General features: G+C 42.4%; 1 protein-coding gene across 1 annotated transcript in view; it reads right to left on the reverse strand.

Annotated features, from left to right (window-relative positions):
• The window catches only part of TJP2 (tight junction protein 2), a 124,858-nt gene extending 115,193 nt beyond the window's left edge, over positions 1–9,665 (reverse strand). The window contains exon 1 of the mRNA XM_070480380.1: positions 9,236–9,665. The gene's annotated coding sequence lies outside the window, so the exon portion shown is untranslated. The remainder of the gene's footprint in view (positions 1–9,235) is intronic.
• Between the last annotated feature and the right edge of the window lie 9,715 nt (positions 9,666–19,380).

Below are 19,380 nucleotides of genomic sequence, written 5' to 3' on the forward strand. Positions count from 1 at the left end.
TCTAGACTGTCAGCTGCTCTGAAGGCATCTATTTTGCTGAGATTGTATCCATATCCTGTTGGGATTTCTAGGTCCAGCCCAACACTCCATTCATTCATTCACTCCCTGGACAACCCCTGAGCTGCTCCCTATCCAACATTCTGAGTGATGCTGTACATACAAATAATATGAAACTATCCCTTCCCTCAAGAACCACCCAGTCTAGCAGAGCAACAAGTAACTGTAACCCAGCACACTGCAGCAGGGGTTACAGTGACCATGGAACAGGGATGAGGCAGGAGAGAGTGGATAAGCCTGTTCGAGGGGCTTGGCTTGGGAAAGTCTTCACAGAGAAAGTACTTGAGTTAGGTCTCAAAAATATGAGCAGACATTCCTTAGGCTGATGGAAGGAGCTGAGACATCCCAGGCAGAGGGAAAAATATTCCCAGGAGCCAGAAGAGCAAAACAGTAAAGAATATTCCCAGGTCAGTAGGTAGGATGAGCTGGCAAGAAGGCAGCCTAAGGTGCACCTATGAGCCCAGGGCTAGAGATATCTTCTGACCTTAGGCTCTGTACACAGCAGGTATGGCAGATGCCACCCACTCTGGCCAACACACCCTTCCCCTGGCCGATATGTGGCTAAACCATGGTTTAGTGACCACATTCACTGTGTCTGCCACTGAGATAAGTGCTCCCCTTAAAATGCATTACCTGGGCTTCCCTGGTGGCTCAATGGGAAAGAAGCTGCCTGCCAATGCAGAAGACATGGGTTTGATCCCTGGTCCAGGAAAATCCCACATGCCATGGAGCAGCTAAGTCCATGCCCCGTAACTACTGAGCCTGTGCTCGGGAGCCCGGGAGTTGCAAACACTGAAACCCATGCACCCTAGAGCCCGTGCTCTACAAGAGAAGACACTGCAATGAGAAGCCCGAGCACTGCAACTAGAGAAGCCCTGCTTTGCACCGCTAGAGAAAAGCCCACACAGCAACGAAGACCCAGCACAGTCAAAAACAAAAATAAATAAAAATTTTTAAAAATGCATTACCTTAGTTCATTCTCACAATGACTTCCAGAGGTGGATGTAAAATCTGTTTTCAAATGAAGAAACTCAGGCACCAGATGACTAGGTAACTCTCTCGTGGCCACACTGGTAATAAGTACTAGAGGTGTGATTCCAACCCAAGTTGGTCTGATTACGAAATTCATACCTTCCGACACCCACTAAGCCTGTGTAGGTGATCTGAGGCCCTTGGTATGTTCCCATCACAATGAAATGGAATTCCCTCTTACTGACTTGTCTCCCTCTAGGATCTCATGAGGGCAAGGTTTTGTTCATGAAGTCACTCAGTCGTGTCTGACTCTTTGCAAACCCATGGACTGGAGCCCACCAGGCTCCTCCGTCCATGGGATTTTCCAGGCAACAATACTGGAGTGGGCTGCCATTGCCTTCTCCAGGAGATCTTCCCAACCCAGGGATTGAACCCAGGTCTCCCGCATTGGAGGCAGACGCTTTACCATCTGAGCCGCCAGGGAAGTCACCCCTAGCATGTGCCACAGGGCCTGGCGGGGTATGGCATTAATGATGCATGCAGAGAATGAATGCAGGCATGAACAGGGCTTTGAACTCTCTTCCAATATGCACTCTCACCCTTCTCTGTCTTTGAAAGTGAAGGAATCTGTATCATTATCCTGAAGCCAAGATCTGAGTGGAAAACCCAAGTTCACTTCTGCCCTTTTCTACTCTGGTCAGAAGGAGAAAAACCTCCTACAGCACTGGACTCTGAAGCTACATGGATGGAACTGTCCCCCCCGATACCCCCCCCAACCGACCAAGTGCAGGGGCTTCTGCCACCAGCCTCATCCCCATCTATGCACAAATGCGTTAACACCTTTTAAGAGGCCCGCTGACAAGGTTGGTCTGTGGCTGGCATCTTGGAACTTGCATTGAAGGAAGGTTCCACCATAAGGACAGAGGAGCCTGGAGTGCTGCAGTCCATGAGGTTGTCAAGAGTCAGACACGACTTAACAACTGAACAACGACCAACAACCACCACCATTCCCAGGACTTCAGTTGCTCACTGTCCCTAAACGGTTTGCATAAACACTGTGGTTTAGGTTAAACACCTGCTTCCCTTCTGGGAGTCTGAACTTTTGGTATGTGCTATGCAGAGGATGCCAACATAATAAGTCCCCCCTCCCCAAATATCCTGGGCACTGAGTCTCTAATGAAGTTCCCTAGTTGGCAACATTTCATACGTGTGGTCCGTTGGCATTAATCATGGCCTATGCGACTCCCCTAGGAGAGGACATTTGGAAGCCTGTGCCTGGTTTCCTCAGATTCTGATCCAAGTGGCTTCTTCCACTTACTGATTTTGCTGTGTGTATTCTCACAGTAATAACCATAGAGGCGAGCCTCTGAGTCCTCTTAGCAAATCATAGAAACTGGAGGTGACCCTAGGGATCCTGAAACAGCATCTCTCCCAGAAGCAAGACCGAGAAATGCTTCTTGTCTAGTCCTGACCATTAACCAGCGGAATCACACACCCTTGGCCCACAGGGGCCAAGAAGGAATGTAAAATTGTGCAACCGGCTGAGTGGGGTGGAGGACGCCAAGGTGAGTTTAACGTAAGTGGCAGCTGCGCAGGTCTGACCTCAGCAGCACACCACATGCAGAGCTGGGCGGAGATCACACCCATGGATACCAAACCCTCTCCCTCTGCTGATGGCAGGTGCTCCCAGATGGGAACACAGAATACTTTGGTGGCAGGCTTTGGCCTCGTTCCAAAGCCCAAGATAAATTCTTTATAGCCTCAGATACAATGAGGATTCCTTTTATGCAAAGTATGAAATGAAATTAGATGTTAGTCTTGAGTCTGCAAAACAACAGGGAAGGTGAGACACAGCTTAACTTCACAGGACCCAACACCAGTGGGCTACTTCCCTTCTCGGATTTCTTTTCTGTAGCGAACCTGACCTTCATGACATGGATTGTCGGCACCCACTCTCAGAATCCGCTTATGCCAAGTTATGCTAAGGAGACTAGACACCTGGTAGCACAGATTTTAAGCCATTAAGCTGAGCTGGCAAAGGCGTGAGAGGAGGAAAACTAAAACTTGATGGCTACCCCTTGCACAAAGGACTCTTGCTCTGGCTTACAAAGCTCCCCAGATTCTAGGTTGACTATGATTAACAGTAATAGGCAAGATGGGGAGGGGCCAGTCATGACTCCAGGATTTTGCCTGAAGGCCTACAGGGATCCCTTATCTTATGAAGGCAAGTTCACACTTGGCTCTGTCCCCAAGTAGCCCGTCCCACTACCTGCTAAAGCTGGCCTTTCTGGAAGCAGCGAAGAGGTGTGTCCTCACTCCCCTGTTTCCTTGGAGTTGGGGTCCTCACTGGCCTTGGTCTCCTCAGAACCCTCTCCTCGCTCCTTCCCCATATCAGAGGCTTCTCTTCCAGCTACCGCTCCCCACTAATCCCTATGTCCCAGTTCCCAGCACCTGTCTATGCCCCTCCTGAGTCACACATACCTCCTCAGCTCTGTCCAGTTCCTGTAAGCACAGAATGCAGGAGCCCACCGCTAGCCTTGTCCCCTCCCTCACTCTTATTCCAGTCCATTTCCAAATACCTCCAGTCCACTGGATCTCTAAGTGAGGCCTCCAGACCAGCAGCATTCAGCCTCACCTGGGTACTTATTGGAGATGCAGATTATCAGGGTCCCATTCCAGATCGACTAACTCAAGAACCAAATTCGGGGTTGGGGGTGGTCAGCAATTATGTTTTAACAAGCTTCCAGGTGATTCAGATACAGCCAGTGTGTGAGGACCACTGAGCCACACACTTCCATTTGCTTATTCTAAGGAATAAGGACATGGAAGTAATTTTCTAAATCTGGCTGATTTTTCTATTTCCCTTACTGCTCTCTACATTCACCAGTAATATAAGATCCAAACATACAACCCCAGTCCAATATAGTGGGCCTCTAAAATGCCTACAGGTATTTTAAAAATTCATGATCCATTTGTAACTGTAGACCATGAAGATGATTCTCCACATGGCTATAGAGAAAACACGCTGCCATGCAGCCTGGGAAAGAAAAAACAGAAATGTACAAACTCATGCCAAAACGCCCATCAGCCTACTCGAAGTATATGAAAATAAAAGCAATAGTCTGCTAATGCAGGGGAGACGGGTTTGATCCCTGGTCTCGTAAGATTCCACATGCAACTAAGCCTGTGAACCACAATCACTGAGCCAGTGAGCTACAAGTGCTGAAGCCCGGAGCCCGGAGTCTCTGCTCCGCAACGAGAAGGCCACACACCGCAACAAAGAATAGCCCCTGCTCGCTGTGACTACAGAAAACATGTGCCAAGCAATGAAAACCCAACACAGCCACACACACACACAAAATGAATAAAAATTTTAAAAGATTTTTAAAAAGATCACCTAATAAAAGCTACAATCTATGAATATGAGCTGTATATTCTTATATAGTAAGTAGAATGGACAGATGTTAATCAACAGAATATCAAACAATATTTTAGTTCAAGTGTTTAAAATGTCCACCATCAGCACAAGTACATTTATTTTTTGGTGCGTTATTAACATTTGAGTGGTGCATGATTTTTTAGGGGGCATTGTATCAGCATATATAATACTAAGTCCCTGTCTACTTACTCCCCATCACCTCCAAGAATCCATGTATTAATTCTTCACTCAAATCCTTTGGAACATCAAGTACTATAGGTACTAGGCTTCAAGGCAAATAAAAAGATGAGTCAAAACCAAAATAAATTTAAGAAGAGCAAAGCAATTTACATTTTCAGTATTTTCCTAGACCACTGAAACTAGGGAATCTAAATAAAACTGATTTTCCTCTTCCTCTATCTAGTTTTCCTTAGAAAATGATTGGAAAAAAAGAATGGCTTGATAAATAAGCTCACGAAAAGATGTTTAGCACCATTGGCCATCAGAGGAGTGTGAATCAAAACTACTTCACACCAACTAGGATGGCTAAGGAAAAAAATCTAGAGAAACTGAAACTCTCACACATTGCTGATGGGATTGTAAATGGTGCAGTCACTTTGGAAAACAGTCTGGCAGTTCCTGAAAATGTTAAATATAGAATTAACATATGTTTTTCACTTGTAGGTATGTACCCCCCCAAAATGAAAACATATGTCCACACAAAAACATGAATGTTCAGAGCAGCATTATTTATAACAGGCAAAAAGTAGAAACAACACAAATGTCCATCAACAGACAAATGGATAAACAAAATGTGGTACACTTACAACAGAACATTGTTTGGCAATAAAAAGAAAGCTCTGATACATGATGCAATGTAGATAAATTTTGAAAACATTATGCTAAATGAAAGAAGTCAGAATACAAAACCACATATTGTATGATTCCACTTATATAGAATGTCCAGCATAGGCAAATCTATAGACAGAAAGTAGATTAGTGGTTATTTAGGTTGGGGGAGGCAGGAGATTAGAAGGGGTCAGCTAAGGGGTGGAAGGAGTAGTGCTAGTTTTAGGGATATAAAAATGTTCTGAAATTGATTATGGTGATGGTTGCACAACTCTGTGAATATACTCAATACCAATGAATTGTACACTTTATTGGTGAATTGTATGGTATATGAACTACATCTCAATAAAACTGTTTTTTAAAAAATGACCTAGAGGAGGACTTCCCTGGTGCTTCAGTGGTTAAGATGCTGTGCTTCCACTGCAGAGGGTGTGGGTTCAATCCCTGGCTTGGGGAACTAAGATCCCACAAGCTTCACAGCATGGCCAAAAACACACACACACACACAAAAAAACATGACCTTGAAGCTAGAAGAAAATTACAAACAAACTCAGTTAACTAAAAAGTGTTAGATACCCCAAATATGTGACTCCTTCTGTCTCTTTTGCACTGTAAATTTCTCCCAAATGAAAGTAAGAAATTTTTATTATCATTTTACAGTTTACAAGCACCTTTTTTTTTTTTTTTTACAAGCACTTTTATAAATAAGGTCCTTTTGAGTCCTTACTACATAATCTTAGAGAGAGACAACTGTCTCCCTAATTATATATTTAGGGACATGGTGGCTCCGAGTTGATGAGGCTTACTCCTGCTGTCAGTTGGTCAGGGTAAATATCAGTTCTTCTGCACCTGAATCCTGTGCCCTTCTTTCCATACTGTGCAGCATCTTGGGGTACTACGTAGAGACCATCTGGTTGATATGCAGAGGTAGCACTGCTGACTGGTCTCAAAAAGGAGATTGCTCATGACTTGATTTTCCTGGGAGCTGGACTAGTTATCCCAATGCCTAAAATAAAGCCAAGTATGATCTAACTAATCAGAGGTTCTGTAGTACCATAGAAAGAATCCTTTGCTGTTGATTTCTTTGCTCTTTTGGAATTTATTTCAGTTTGGGCTCATCTTTTTATTTGTTTCAAAGTCTAGACCCTGTAGTATTAAATCTTCCCAATAGCTCTGATCACTTATGTATTCTGAACCACATTCTTGATCTGTAACAGTGTCTTTGTTAGATCATGAATGAAACCATTTTTACTAGTTTTCTAATTCACATTTCTGTTCTCATTGAAAAGCATGTCCTCAAATTGCAACCTGGACCATTTTAAGCAGATGCAAGAGGATGACATTCATTATTACAAAGCTTCTCTATAAATTATGAGTTTGGGATTAACAGATATATACTACTATATACAAAATAAACAAAAAGGACCTACTGTATAGCACAGTGAACTATACTCAATATCTTGCAAAAACCTATAATAGAAAAAAATCTGAAAAAGAATATATGTAACTGAATCACTTTGCTATATACCTGAAACTAATACAACATTGTAAATCAACTATACTTCAATTAAAACAACAACAAAGCTTTCCCAAATTATATACAAACATTTTTAGAACCAGAAACAATGTCCTTGGACCATTAGACTCACTTAACATTAAAGCAGAATCCAAATAGTTTGGGGTCTTTTAGAAAATCATTTCAAATCTTTCTGAAGTCTTGCTGTGATCTGCATATATATATACCCCAAGCAACAATACTTTTTCTTAAGGTTTATTCCAACTACTTTCAAAAATGAGTTTAAGTCACTACTAAAAAACTAAGCCCAATATAAACAGGACACCCAAAATAAAGCCAGTTAAATGAAGTGCTCCAGTCACACCAAAAAGGAAGGCCTCATAGGTTCAGGTCGTCTCCCTCAAAGAAAGTACATGCATTTTAAAAACCTGGACTTTCGGTGCCAAGTCCATCAGGTCAGCAACCCAGGAATTTCCAAATGTTTATCCATATTCTGTAAACACGATTTTACTTTTACTCTACATTGCTATTCAACCTTCTCTGTGCCCTACAGAAAATGTCATTAACAGTAGCCAGAAGCTCAGGGGCTGGGAAGAGGGGGTAAGAGGGTACTCTTTAATAAGTACAGAGTTTCTGTTTGGGACAAGGAAAAAGTTCTGGAAAAAGAGAGCAGTGAGGGTTGCACAACATGGTGATAGTGGTTAATGCCACTGAATTGTCCTCTTAAAAATGGTTAGGAATTTCCTGGGTGAGGACTCTGGGCTTTCATCGCCTGGGGCCTGGGTTCAATCCCTGGTTAGGGAACTAAGAACTAGGAAATCACACAGTGTGGTGGAAAAAAAAAGAAAAAAAAAATTACTAAAATGACAAATTTTATGTTGTATTTTATCACAATAATAATAAAGGTATCTAGAAACAAAAAACACATAGCTAGTGTACTAACCACATGTCCAAATCTTGCTTAAGGTGTCTAGCTCCCTGGGGTGGAGGGGCTGTGCCCATAAGGCTGTTAAGTGTGTTTGGCCTGGTCTGGAAAAATGAAGGTTCAAAATAGGACAGGATGGAAATGTAGGGAAATATACTGTAAATTACTTCTTTAAACTGGACAAAAACACTTCTGCCCAACAAATCTTCTGCCAATGTTTCTCAAGCGATAATGCTCAAATGATCCCGAGGACCTTGATTGAGCAGGCCAGGTAGCTCTGAAATCCCATATTTCAACAAGCCCCAGGTGCTGCCGATGTTGCTGGACCGTGGACGACACTCACAGCAGCAAGGCCCCAGAGCGCTAGCAGCCACCCTATTCATCCAACCGCTCTAGAACCACGGTCCTCTCACCGGGAAAGGCAGAGGGCTGTTCACAACCTTCGTAAAAACGCGCTGTTTTAGAAACCAGATGGAAGGTCTCACTGCACCCAGCGTACGAAGAAACCGCACCCACCCCTGGACTAGAAAACAGCCGCAGGCGATCGGGAGAGCTGATTGAGCGGTAGTTTCGCAGAAAACCCTCAAGCCGACTTCAGAACAGTCTTGAAAACACCCTGCTCAGCCTCCAAGAATGCCTGGAATTCAGTGGCCTTTCTCCAACACAAAGATGTCCAACTCAATTTTGACCGAGCTCCCTATAGAAGAACCTTGCAATGTGGCCCTTGAAGACTGACAACGCCCAGGACGTTGACGAACTCGGCCCCTCCCTTACAAATGGGTCAGAAAGTGGGAAAAAACAATTCTCCAAAATTCTGCGGAGGTGGGAGCTCGGGGCTCCCGGGCTAACGAGCATCTCCGGGCTCTCAGGTGTGAGGCGGGGATTCCGCAGGCAGCCCCCACCTGCTCTCAACCAGCCCGCGCCTACCGCGGCCCGCGTAAAGCCTCCTCCGGACGCTGCCAAGGTTGACCGCTCCAACACAAACTCAGAGGCCCTTTTAATCTGGTTAAAGAGAAGCTCAACAGAAAGTGAAACATTTCCCGTCTCTTGGAAGAGAGAACTCCGGGCCAGGTAGGAGAAAGAAAGTGGGTCGCAGGCACCTGTAGCCGCCCCGCTTCTAGACGATTCCGCAGGAAAACCCTGTGACTGTCATCCCCTGGAGGGAGCGGGGAGGCAAAAGTCAGTTAAGCATCCCCAGAAAAGGGAGAAAAAAGTTACTGTCCAAGAAAGTATAACCCGAATCTACAGGGAAGTGGGGTAACCTCAGCTCGCGTTTACTCGCGCTCCCCACCCTCCTCCGCCCGCGCGACGAATCCAGAGAGCACCCCCTAGCACCCCGCAAAGCCCTCCCCAGCCGAAGTCGAGACCGAGCAAGGTGTCCCGGAGCGCCGGAGCGCGGCTGCGGCGCTGGGGGCGGCTCTCCCAGCCCCGCGGAGGGCCGTGCAGTGACGCCCGCGGACGCTCTGTGGTCGGGAGGGAGAGGGAAGAGGGTACTCGCCTGCAAGCTGGTGGCGGCCGAAGTTGGCGTAGTCGGGGTCGGGCTCAGGGTGAAGGCGGCTCTGGCCGGCGCTTGGGCGCCTCCGACACGACGCCGACAGCTGGGCCGATGTCCCCTGCGCTCCCCGCGCGTCGCCGGCGGCGCCTGGCGGAGCCGGTGTACTGGAGGCGGCCCGGGGAATGGGCGGGTGCGAGTGGCCTCGGCCGCCGCTCCCGTGTGCTATTGTGACTCAAGCTATTTCCTGTTTGGAGGTTTGGGAGAAAGAAAAAAAAAAAAAAAAAATTCAGGGTGGGGGCAGGGGGGTTGGGGCGGCGGCGACCGGAGAGAGCGGCGGCCCGGAGGGGACTCGGGTGGCCAGAGGCTGTCGCCTGTCTAGTTCGAGCCCCCAAGGGTGCCAAGCTTGCGAGCCGGGAGAGAGAAACGCAGGTTCTTGCAGCTTTATTTTGGGGTGTCTGGAAGGACCGAGGCGGGTGCGGGGCGGGGAGGTTCACGCACGCCACCCAGCGGTGGGGTAGGGGCTGCGGCCGCAGGGGATGCCTGCCTGGTCACTCCAGCCCGCGCGCTCGCTGGTCTGGCTTTCTTCTTCTCTGCAAAACTACCGCTGAGCTTTCTTCCCGCCCAAGGGCTAGTGGAATGCGCTGTGCTGCTTGCTTTATTCTTGACCTGGTCGACTTTTCGATCCTCTCCACGGGTGTGGGCAAGGAAACTGGTCAGCGTCTCCGCTTTTTCAAAAACCAGCGGACGATGGTTGGGGGCCATTGTGGGTGTTCGATTGGCGACTTTTGCTGGAGGCGGCGCCGGGGGCGGGGGGGGGGGGTGTCTTTGTTTTTGTTGGGAGGGGGATGGGAAAACAGGTTAATTATTTTGATGGAAAGTTAACTTTTATGATTAGTTTCCGTTCCCCTCCTCCACCAACCTCACCCTTAGCCGGGATCACTGGGTCTGAGGCCCCAATCCGGAAATACCGGTTCCTCCCGCTGGGACAATAGGTGAGGGCGGGAGCGTTAACCGAGAGTTAGCTTAGTCTCCCCTGGAATCCCTGCTCAGATGGAAAGGCAGAATCCTCCTAGTGCCCAAGACTGCAACTGGCTAGCAGGTGCGTCTTCATTTAGTCTTGTTAAAGGTCCTGCGATGGTTTTGGGGACCTGTTTAATGGGTGAAGAGTTTCAATTTGGAACTCTGAAAAATGTTGGTTGCACAACTTAATGGTTTAAATGGTCAAAATTTTTTTTTAATGTGTATTTTACCACCAAAAAAAAAAAAATTAATGGGAAGATCATACCTTCATTCAGTCAAGACAGATTTGCTTATGATTGGCAAGCTCCCCTTCCCTCTTCCCTTACACAAACCTTTGCCAGAAGTAATGGTATAAGTAAAACTCAAGTTCATTTAGTTTAGACTGTGTATGTGTCTGTGCGCGCACGCAGTCAGTCCTGTCTGACTTTAAGACCCCATTTTCTCTAGCTGGCCAGGCTCTTCTGTCCATGAGGATTCTCCAGACAAGAATACTGGAGTGGGTTGCCACGCCCTCCTCCGGAGGATCTTACCAATTTAGGGATGGAACCCAGGTCTCCCGCACTTCTGGCAGATTCTTTACCCTTTAGACTTTGGGGAGTACCTATCAACAAGTTATTCCAGGAACTCAGTAGATTGCATCTACAGGACAGTACAATTTTTATTTTTTATTTTTATTTATTTATTTTTTTTTCCATTTATTTTTATTAGTTGGAGGCTAATTACTTTACATCATTACAGTAGTTTTTGTCATACATTGAAATGAATTAGCCATGGATTTACATGTATTCCCCATCCCGGTCCCCCCTCCCACCTCCCTCTCCACCCGATCCCTCTGGGTCTTCCCAGTGCACTAGGCCCGAGCACTTGTCTCATGTATCCAACCTGGGCTGGTGATCTGTTTCACCCTAGAAAATATACATGTTTTAATGCTGTTCTCTTGAAACATCCCACCCTCGCCTTCTCCCAGAGTCCACAAGTCTGTTCTATACATCTGAGTCTCTTTTTCTGTTTTGCATATAGGGTTATCGTTACCATCTTTCTAAAGTCCATATATATGTGTTAGTATACTGTAATGGTCTTTACCTTTCTGGTTTACTTCTCTCTGTATAATGGGCTCCAGTTTCATCCATCTCATTAGAACTGATTCAAATGAATTCTTTTTAATGGCTGAGTAATATTCCATGGTGTATATGTACCACAGCTTCCTCATCCATTCGTCTGCTGATGATCTAGGTTGCTTCCATGTCCTGGCTATTATAAACAGTGCTGCGATGAACATTGGGGTGCACGTGTCTCTTTCAGATCAGACCCACGTGTCTTCTGGGTGTGTATGCCCAGAAGTGGGATTGCTGGGTCATATGGCAGTTCTATTTCCAGCTTTTTAAGAAATCTCCACACTGTTTTCCATAGTGGCTGTACTAATTTGCATTCCCACCAACAGTGTAAGAGGGTTCCCTTTTCTCCACACCCTCTCCAGCATTTATTGCTTGTAGACTTTTGGATAGCAGCCATCCTGACTGGTGTATAATGGTACCTCATTGTGGTTTTGATTTGCATTTCTCTGATAATGAGTGATGTTGAGCATCTTTTCATGTGTTTGTTAGCCATCTGTATGTCTTCCTTGGAGAAATGTCTGTTGAGTTCTTTGGCCCATTTTTTGATTGGGTCATTTATTTTTCTGGAGTTGAGCTGCAGGAGTTGCTTGTATATTTTTGAGATTAATCCTTTGTCTGTTGCTTCATTTGCTATTATTTTCTCCCAATCTGAGGGCTGTCTTTTCACCTTGCTTATAGTTTGCTTTGTTGTGCAAAAGCTTTTAAGTTTCATTAGGACAGTACAATTTTTAAAAAGATAAACAGTAGTTTGTCAGGAACATAGTGCTGGGAAGATGAATAATAGTGAATATGGTGTCTTGCTGTTAATCTAAGAAAGCAGGAACACACATTTGTGTATTTTCTAAGTGGAAAGATAAATTATTAAATTTGGGAGAGATGGAGCGAGTTGGAAAGTAAAGAATAGAAGCTAAACTTCTCTGACTCTATCTTGTTTTGTAGATTTGACTGGGATGCCGTAAATTTTTATGATTATGAAAAATTAAACATTTACAAAGCAAAATGCAACAAAAGGAACACAGGTATCAAGTTGGTGGCTTACCCATATAAAGGGAAATTATATCAGGTAACTTTAAAACACAATTGTTTGGTTCTACATGTCTTAGGAATATACCTTGAGGATGAAAAGAATGCTAAAAAAACATAAACTGCTTTTTAGTAATCATAATGTTAGCAATAATTTATGTTAATGTTCTTACAAATCTTTTAATATAAAAGATAAATATAAGATCAAAGCTAAGCAATATTAAATTTGAACTGAAATTGTCATTTAGAACTTAAACTTTTCTTAAATTTTTTTCCCAAGGTCTGTTGTTCAAAATGTTCACTGAACAGTGACCAATCTGGCAGGATTAAGCACTCTTAGATTCCAGATTGTGGTCTCTAAATACCATTTTTCTTTGAAAGGAACTAGACCTATTTGGAGAAGTGACTTATTTTAGATTAAAGGCAAAAAGTACCCCAAATAAGACTGGGAGTATCTTATCAATTCAGAAAGCAAGGAAGCTATCAAAAATGAATAGATTTGCATGAAATCAAATAAGAAGCCAACTTATAGAAGCACCCACTGGCCAAAGTGGGATAAATTTGAGCATTAATAACAAAAATGACTGCAATGAATTGAGACATATCAAATATATATAAATATATATGTATATATATGAGTCATAAGAATACTTTTTAAAAAACCCAAAAAGCCCTAATTGGTTACCTTGCAGATTCAGTGGAACTAATTCATTATTTTGAGAGCTGGTAAATTGTAAGAGAGAATTACATATTTTATCTGCCTCTTTTGGACTGTATCTAATACTTTATATGTACCATTTTAGATATTATATCTCTCACTTGTCTCTTATTCTAGCCACTGCTGTAGCAACAAATTCTAGGTGGGCTCTTTCCAGCTTCATGCAGGAACAACCCAAATGACCTCATCTCCCACCTCCCACTCCAGCGCTTACCTGTTAATACTAATGTGAGAATCCATGGAAACTATCTTGTTGCCTATACATACAGCACCCTGAGGGGTGGGTGAGTTAGCACTTCATGATCTAACTGTGGACCAGTGAGGGGATGGAAGCTGATAACTAAATATGCCCTCCTTTTATGCCAGGATAAACTATTCTGAGGCTCAGTCCGTATCACTTCTCAGAAATCAAGTCACAGTGAATCACTTAACCAGATGTCTGAAGCCACAAGACTACTGGATGAGGCTCCCTTGAACTGGCTCTCTCAGGTTCCCCCGCCACTAGCTTTCCCTAGAACCATGCTTCCAGTGGGGCTCCCCAGGTGGTTCAGATGGTAGAGAATCTGCCTGCAATGCAGGAGACCTAGGTTCGAGAGCTGGGTCCGATCCCTGGATTGGAAAGTTTGCCTGGAGAATTCTCACCTGGAGAATTCCTTGGGCTGAGGAGTTTAGCAGGTTACAGTCCCTGGGGTCACAAAGAGTCAAACACACTGAGCGACTAATACACAAACAGCCCATGTCTCGAGAACTCTGCTTCCTGGGAAACCCGAGCTATGAGCTGTACAAACTGTATCTCACGATAACTAAATAATTGATGAGGAAATTATTCTAGCAAATGAAATGACAAAATTTGAATATCAGCATTTTCTATAACAATAAAAATGTATCAAGGCAATGGTCATCAACGGCTACTAATATCATAGAAAAGATCACTAGACTTTATATGCGGTTGCTGCAAAAATACTGCAAATGACACATTTTTGCCAAAAAAGAGCAAACCGGAATCTGATCAAGCTTCTAAACTGAACTACCAGCTTAGGGGAACTATTGGAATAGAGGAATGTGTTAACACTACTAGGGGCATGTGAACAAAATCCCATCCCGTATGTGAGAAACTCTAAAAGACAAATGACCCAGTTTCCTCAAAAAGTAGCAGGCACTAAAAATGATGGGGGAAGAAACATAGATTAAAAGACTTAAGTGGTATCAGTGAAATATAGCATGTATTTCTTGCTTGGTTTCTGATTCAAAATGAGATATTTGGGGAAACTTGATAACCCCTAAGGTAGAAAAATTTTAAGAAATGTTTTTAAATATTTTAATCACATGCACTAATTTAGTATGTGGGGTTGGTGTTGCCACTACCTGTGTTTGGGTGGCGTATTTGTTATATATATGTTTAATTTTAGAGAACATTTCAGGTAGGAAGAAAGGGACTCTGACTGGCACAGCTGGTTTTTGACATTTTCTGTTTTTTCCCATCCATTCTTTTCATTTTGGGTACGGGCTCTATGTGTGCCTTTGTGCTTTCCTGCAAACAGCATTTTCAGTGACATAATTATTTCCATTCTGAACACTTAACATTGCAAAATCTGCTCTTAGAAATAAAGAGACACTTCCACGGGCCATAGGGACAGTACTCTGAAAAATGGGACAAGAACTCTGGGTTCTGACTCAGCTCAGCAGAAGTTCTCTTCCTGCCACTGGTGCTAAGTCAGTCCCATAGAAACTGTCTTGCCTTCCCGGGAGACAAAGCCTATTCTGTGCCTCTTGTGACAGGGAGTACTTGTGTTCTGAGGTTCTGAAATCAATACTGTGCTTCACCTGCAAGCTGGATAAATAGGATGGGGAAAGAGTCAAATCTCAATCTAAATGGGGCACTTGCCTTGGTGAGACAGGTGGTTCCTGTTACAGGCAATAGGTCTATCACTGAGCTCCCGAAAGAGCCTTGTTTCTAGTTTTGACTTTGCTACTTGCTGCCTATGTGATTCTGAGTTTTGCATATTTTGTAGTTTCATTGAGAAATAATTGTCATAGATCCCTGTATAAGCTTAAGGCATACAGCATGATAGTTTTATTTACACATTGGGAAATGATTACTACAACAGGTAATAGGCGTCAGCTAATAGGCATCATCTCATAACAAAAGGAAAAGGGTTGAAAAAATGTTCTCCTTGTGATGAGAACTCTTAGGATTTATCCTTTTAACAACTGTCCTGTATATCGTACGGTAGTTAGCATGTTGTATGTTACATCCCTAGTATTCTGTAATATTTATTTTATAATAACTCATAATAATATAATTGGAAGTTTACCTTTTGAGCATCCTCCTCCAATTTCTCCCTCTTCCCTCCTCCCCCACAATACAAGTTTATATTTAACTTCCTTGACTCTCAACTTCTGTCTTTTTACTCTTTGACCTGGCAACTCCATTTTTACGTATCTAGGTATCTACCCATCCCCCACATATACTTTCACACATATTGAAAGCATTTAAGAATGCTTATTCCTGTGTATTAGACTGGCTAAAAATTAAAACTAAATGCCACTAACGGAATGGCTAGATGAACAGTACATTTGGATGATGTACTAAATGTACTTTGGTGCCTTTCAGGGTAGTTTTTTGTATGAACTATTCAGAGATTTGCATGTCCAAAATGAGTATTCAATTAATTAAAGTTATAAATTTAAAACCCTAGTTTTTCTTTAGGCTTTAACTTTACACATTTTATTATTCTGTTTTGTAAGTCTGGTTTTTCTTTTCACTTACAAAATTTTATGTTATATTTGATATATACAAAATCATGTAAGTGACATCTATATAAAATGAATACATGAATCTACCACAATATTAATCAATAGAACATTACCGATGCTTTTGATGATGCCACAGGCTTCCAAATTCTAACCCCATCCCCCAACCATTTCAAAGTAATCACTATCCTAAATTATGCATTCGTTTAAAAAGTTGCTGTTGTTTTTTTTTTTTAACCAAGACATGTACGTATTCCTAAATAATATATTGTTTGGATTTGCTAGTTTTTGAGCTTTATAAGAATAGAGTCACTCTCTATGAGGTCTTCTGCAACCAGCTCTTTTTCACTACAAATTATATTTCTAAGATTTATTCAGATTGCTGAGTATAGCTATATTTCATCCAATTTTATTCCTGTATAATATTCCATTTCTCTATTTAATTTTAAGTTTTTCTTTGTATAAAAAGATACCCATGGTGGGGAGTGGGAGGAATTGGTAGATTGAGATTGACATTATCTATGCTATTGATACTATAGATGGGATAGATAAATAATGAGAACCTATTGTATAGCACAGAATTTTACTCGATGCTGTGTGGTGATGTAAATGGGAAGGAAATGCAAAAAAAGAGGAGATGTATGTATGTCTGTTTCATTTTGCTGTACAGTGAAAACTAACACAACGTTATAAAGCACCTATACTCCAATAAAATTTTTTTTAAAAGATGCCTACCCTCTAGGCAGATGATTACTTTCTTAGTGAACTTTAAGGGAAAGATTTCAAGACCATCACAAGATCAGAATTTGTAGACAGGAAGAGTGATTCTTCTTTTTACGTATCAAGAAAATGCATATATCATCCCATGTCTTTGGGGGTTTTGCCTAGTATATCAATAGACACATAGCTCCCAGAAAAATGTGTCTGGATGGAACTCACTAAACGTTGTTTATACTTATGCTAATCACTCCCTAATTCCAAGAAGGGGTAGCCTTCTAGCCTACATCCCTAGATTACTAATTCTTCCTTTTACTCATGGAAATCTACACCTTACATGCACTTTTGAGAAAATTTTATATTTCTTTGGCTCTTGTAATTTGTAAATGTCTTTTCTTCATAATTCTTAAGACCTTGGGACTTCATGAATCCTGCTTCTTTTCATATACCTCTCAACTTAGAGCCACGTAACTCCAGCAGATATTAAAACAACAGCCAATCAAAGTGGTAACAGTTGTTGAATCTAGTGGGATGTCATGTGTGTGTTGCCTGTGGTTTCCACTATTTTGTATGTTTGAAATGTTTCCTGTATAAAAATTAAGGGAGGGGGATTGAATTGAATTCTGATGTCTTTCTTGACTGTCTGATTTCAGGGTCACAACTTTTTTAGCTATTTCTGCTGACCGCCTCTGGGATGTTTTCCATCAGTTAAGTTAAAAGCAGTAAGCTAATCTGTATGAACCAACATAGAAAGTTCTTCAAGATATGTTGCTAAAAAAAAGGCAAGTCGAAGAACAATACATATGGTATGAAACTGTTTATGCAACACATACATGCCTATCTATCTGCAAATGAGTAGAAAAAGGGCTGGAAGAATGCTTGCATTTTGGCCACAGTGCTTAACTGGAAAAGTGAGTGGGAGACACTGTGATTTAGGGGGAGAAGGGGATGGTGGTGAAGCTAGATCTGTACTTCTGGGGTACTGTTTTGAATTTAATTAAAAGCAAAAGGGAATGCATGGGGCGGACTAGAAGGCCTGCCGGGTGTCTCCCAGCTGACACTTTCAGTGGTCCTAGGGTCATGGAGCACAACTGTCTTAGGGGGAACTTGGGAGGTCATGGTAATGGGGTGCCCTCTGAACATTAAATGGGACCAGGTGCAGCTCCTAGAACGGGCCATGATTGCATGGCTCAAGGGACAGCTAAGTGCTGTTTCAACACTCTTGACTGTCCTCATCCCAGCTACACCTGAAAGCAGGATTGCTCCAGAGCCAAGTACCTCCTCCATGGGGTCAGTCGGCAGCAGCCCCACCTTCTTCCTGGGCAAAGGCAGATATGGGGCAGGTAAACACCCCACGTGTAGCTAGCAGTCACAGTATTCAGAAGAAAGGCAAGAGCCATGCTCAGCAGCCACTGGGCTGAAGAGTACTTTGATCTTTAACACCCCTCATAGACCACTCTTCTTTAGAATGATACCTTAAGTCATTTAATTTATAATTCTGTTTATAGCCAGGGATTACCTCTAGATTCACTGTTCCTATGGCCAGAGCTTAGGAAGTTTTTCTAAGAAAATATCTGTTCAAGTACCTGACACATTGCCTGCTTTAGAACATTTAACAATGTTAATTATTTGGACTTTGACAAATAGCTCATAAAGGTACAGTACTTTGTCTTGATTACTTGTTAGTCCAGAGATCTCTGTAGTTTTAGTTAAGCCTCTGGTCTATATTGATTTTAAATATGCATGAAAAACATACTTTCCTTGAGAATGGAATTTCCAGGGAGATAGAAATATATAGAGATATGGATAAATTCACTGAACAACTTAGTAGGAAAATAAGGATGTATGATAGAATCTCGTGTAAAAATCATCTTTCTCATTATGATGCTCAAAAAAGCTACACAATAAAATAATAGTTTTGTGATAATTACAACTGGTATTTACATGTGTAGCTCAATCATAGAAGCTAGAGGCTGAGATACAGTTGAATTGCACCTGTGCTTATTATGCATCAGATAATAAAAAAGACATGACCGAAATTATTTTAATGAGTATTTCTTTGGCATAGAATGCCTGTGACACTAAACTAAGGTTATATAAGCATGTTAATTGATTGAGGGATTCTTCTGCTTAAGTCAATAGCCACAACAAAAACCAGGGCAGGTGAGGGTGTGGTGACACTGCTGCCTTGCTCCTGCCTTTGTAAACTGCTCTAACTCTTTAAAAAAGTATTTTCAGAAAATGCATATAAAGACTTGTTAAAAAAAATCATTGTCCCTGTGATTTTACCCTGGGCACAGATTCTTCTATCTTAAGCCAGTAGTACAAATGCAGAGAAAACTACATGCATAAAACTTTTCATCAACATATTTTTCATAAGAGCAAGAAAGTGGAAACAGTATAAGTAGCCAATAATTATGAGAAAGGTAAATTGAAGCATGTCCACTAAAAGGAATACTATGTGGGCATATGTATATTAAGTATGAAGAGTGTTTAGGAATAGTTTTTCAGCCAACAAATATTTATTGAGTCAGCTTTACTATTACCACACTAAGCACAAGTGATACAATGATGAACAAAAACATGGAGAAAGTTTTGTCCTCATGGAGCTCGTGGGTAACACAATATAATTTTCAGTGTTAATGACAGACTATAAAATTCACATGCTACGATTACCCCAATGCAAAAATGAAAAACCAAAATGCAAACTTTGTGAGATTTTGATAGCACATATGATTTCCCCCCCTGCATCATATTAGAGAAGTACTTTTTTTGTTTCAAATAACATAAGATATAAGGAA

The sequence above is a fragment of the Odocoileus virginianus genome, chromosome 18 (assembly GCF_023699985.2).
Source record: "Odocoileus virginianus isolate 20LAN1187 ecotype Illinois chromosome 18, Ovbor_1.2, whole genome shotgun sequence".
Taxonomy (NCBI): Eukaryota; Metazoa; Chordata; class Mammalia; order Artiodactyla; family Cervidae; genus Odocoileus; species Odocoileus virginianus.